This window comes from Cupressus sempervirens, chromosome 4 (assembly GCF_028749045.1).
Source record: "Cupressus sempervirens isolate cs-2001-9-10 chromosome 4, ASM2874904v1, whole genome shotgun sequence".
In the NCBI taxonomy this organism is placed as follows: Eukaryota; Viridiplantae; Streptophyta; class Pinopsida; order Cupressales; family Cupressaceae; genus Cupressus; species Cupressus sempervirens.
This window is the reverse complement of record NC_143121.1, coordinates 853,144,093-853,148,101: the sequence shown is the minus strand read 5'-3', so window position 1 is coordinate 853,148,101 and position 4,009 is coordinate 853,144,093.

The following is a 4,009-nucleotide window of genomic DNA, read 5'->3' as shown; positions in this document are numbered from 1 at the left end:
AGGGTTTTTCCCATGACATTTTCCCTCTTTCTCTTTTTGTAGAGAGATTTTATTGCATTTCAACATTGCATTTGTACTTGGGTTCCTAACATGGCCTAGTAGCTGGGACCCATTATGCATTTCATTATAGCTTTTGTGAGCTTAAGTGCATTCCCCTAAGTTGTACTTAAGGGGGGTGCTAGTGTAAATAATTATTATTTACACTTTACTTAAGTTTACTTAGGATAAATGCATTATTTTATTATTTCTTATGTTAGACACCTAGGAGTTTGTGTGCTCATATGAGTTGTCTTGGTGACAACACAAGAGTAAGCAACTCTAATTCAGCACATGGTGTCTACATCACTGGAGTTTGCATAATCAACTGAGTTGTCATGTTGACAACATAGTTGTTCACACTCTTAATTAAGCACATGGTGTCTACAACATAATTTTATGTGTCACACCTTTGTAGGCTTATTCTCTTATCATCACACTAATTCCTATGCTTAATGGAGGATAATCCACTCCTAGTGGAAATGTGCTTAGTTGTGAGGCTTATCATATCGCTAACTCCTAGACATTCTAGAAGCATTCTAGAGGCCTTTATATTTAGGCACTCCTAGTGTACTTGTACATCAATCAATTACAATGAATTGAATATTATGTTTTTATTCTGATCATACTCTATTGGTCTATTCTGTGCTAGTTATTGAGCTTGGTCTTGGGTGAATTTTTCCCTAAGGAAAATTCTTACATGGTATCAGAGCTATACCAAATTCTTATAGAGTGAAGTTTCTTAAGACCTCTAATAAGGTCACTCCTAACAAGGTGATTGAAATCCTTTAACATGGTCATACCTAATAGTGTATTTTGTAACGTTTGATAGGTTGGCTTCTAACAGGGCTCACTTCATAAGAGTGAAAAGTTGTAACTAGTTGCATTGGTGGTTTTCCCAAATTGGATTTCCACATTAAATATTGGTGTCTCTTGTGTTCATGTTGTTTTCTTATTGCTTTATCTTTCTGTAACTAAATTACTAAAGATTAACACACATCATTATCTTAAGATTTCTTTGTTAACTGAGCTATAAAAAGATTTGGATTGATAAGAAGTTTGAATTGACATCTAAGAAATTTGGAATTGTTTTTGTGGTAACTGATTCACCCCTCCCCTCTCAGTTACTCCTCTTATATTTCTAATAATATATCTACATATATACATATACATATACATATACATATATACACATATATGTATATACATATATACATACACATATTTATGTATGCACACACACACACATAGATATATATACCTATATATACATATACATTACACACACACACACACACACACACACACACACACACACACACACACACACACACACACACACACACACACACACACACACATACATATGCATATCTATATATATACTTATATATCATTAGATTGAATATTAATACCAATTCTATTTTTTGAATATTAATTTAACTTTCATTTAAGTCCAATTTAATATTTATTTTTTCTTCAATTCATTATGTAATTATAAATAACTCAAATTTATAGACGCCCGTGCACACACACACATCTATATATTTATATCATTAGATTAAATATTAATACCAATGCTATTTTTAAAATATTAATTAAACTTAAATTTAAGTCCAATGTTAATATTTAATTTTTCTTCAATTCATAATGAAATTATAAGTAACTCAAAATTAAATTGTAATTAAATTAAATTATTAATAACTCAAAATTATTAATAACCCATAATATCAAATAATCATTTTAAAATGATTATATACTAAAATCCATTATAGCTCCTATTAAAAGATAAATAAATCACAATTATATATTTATTAACTTATAACTACACTTGCATTATTAAATATATAATAAATTATATCCAATTGACAATTTGACTAAAGTAGACAGAGTGTTAGTCTCAAGACAACATTCATTTTGATCTTTTTGATGGGCAAGAGTGGAAGCAGTTCAAAATCTACAGTTTCATGTGTAAGCTAGAAGGTGTATGTGTCTAAAGGTGATGGGGAGGAATTTGTGAATGAAGAAGATGATGATGACAAGATTAGGGGGTAGTGTTCATGGTGTGTGTGGTGAGCTCTTTCTTCTATCTTGACTTATATTGGGCTTTTTTTGGTGGCTTATTTTCACCCCTAGTTGGCTTCTCAAATTTGACTCTAGAGCATGACAATATAATGTCCACTCACTTTCTATTCACTCTCATTGATGGTGATAAGTTGGGGTGACTTTCCGCTTTGGAAATCTAGGATCTCTAAAGTGTTGATGTTTTGGGGTCCAGTTTCTCTTCTTTTGTGTGCCTTTTATGGGAATAAAAATATTATTTGGGTGTCTCCTTGGAGAATATGAGTTTCTTTCTATTAGTTTGGACGGTCTTGTTACTGAAATGCTTCTTTTGATGTGGTTTTTGTGGTTAAGAAGGCCTTTGATTTTTTTGTTGGGTTGTATTGTTCATAGGAAAATATGCTTCTTGTACAGTTGTTGAAGTGATTTGATGTCATTTTGTCTCTTTTTGGTTGCTAGGGAGATTTTGAAAGTTTTAAAGGGTCTTCTTTGGATATTGATTATTTTTGGTTAAGTGAAAGTTCTATTTTTGGGGTTTCTCAAACCCTTCGTAGAGTCTAGTGTTTCATGTTATTGAATATATGGAGGACTCTCATGATCATTTTTCTATCTCCTCCCTAGGAGACTTTTATTGAGGTGAAGTCCCTCCTTTGGCCTTTGGTGTGCCTTATAGTGCTCTTTTAGAGAGAGGGTTGTATTTTGATGTGGTCTCTTATGTTCTTAGTTCCTACTGAAGTGGGGTTGTCATCTATGGAGTGTTGGAAATACAATAGGGAAAGTAAACTTTGAGGGGGGGCGGGTGGGGGGGTGGGTTGAATCAATCCTTCAAAACTTCCATAAATTCATTCACCACACATCCATCTCATAATTTGCATGTAAACTGAAATAGCTAGCTAAACATATTCATCCATAGCATGAGAGAAAATAACATTCAACACATCTATGACACAAGATATTTGGTTACCCAGAAACCCTCCAATGAGAAGGTAAAATTGGGGTGGGGATAACACCCACAAATCTTCATTATTGAAGTAATAAATCATATCCAATAAAGGCTACAATATTTGATCATTAACTATGATCTACCCTGTGAAAGGTATGCCCTGTTAAAGGCTTACATGATTGTTAGATCTTACCTTGTTAAAGGACTTTAACTTACAATGATGTAAGCACCCTATTAAAGGATTTACAATAGCTTGTTAAGAATACTTTGTTAAGAGATTCAACTGATTCACCTACTATAATGTATCAACAATGATCCTACAATTAACACTCTACTACTAGATAATAGATCACCTCTTTCCTGATGTGTACTTGATCCTCACTAATAAGATGTATCTCTTCTATCCTCTAATTCCTTTCCTTTGTTCTCCTCTAACTTATTCTACAATGTATCTCAATTCACAACTCCTTAGTCAGCATGAATGCTTTGTTTGTGCATGAAAACTTCTCTCTTCGCTCCTTCCACATTCATACAAAGTTTAGGGTTTGTCCTCCTTAAGAAGACCTAAGTGACATAGGGGCAGGTATGAATCAACAATTGTGATTCACCCATTTTGCCACTTAAAACATCCCTTCAACTAATTAGTTGTATGTACTGCATAGGGATCCTCAATAAAGATTCATCCTTATCTAGAATCACAAATCAATCCTTAAGTCAACTCAAAAATGGTTTAGATAGAAGTTTGTGCCATTACAAACAACTATGTCCGAAACTATTTACTTGACACTTGAAGTGTCTAATGCTTGACATCCACTATCTTGCTATAACTCAGCCTCTGAATGAATTGGCATCCAGTAGTCACTCGACATCTTAATGATTTGGCACTTACTATCTACTTGGCACTTACTAGTTACTTGGAGTATACTATATATCTCTCACTTGACATATACTATCTGGAAACTTATGCTC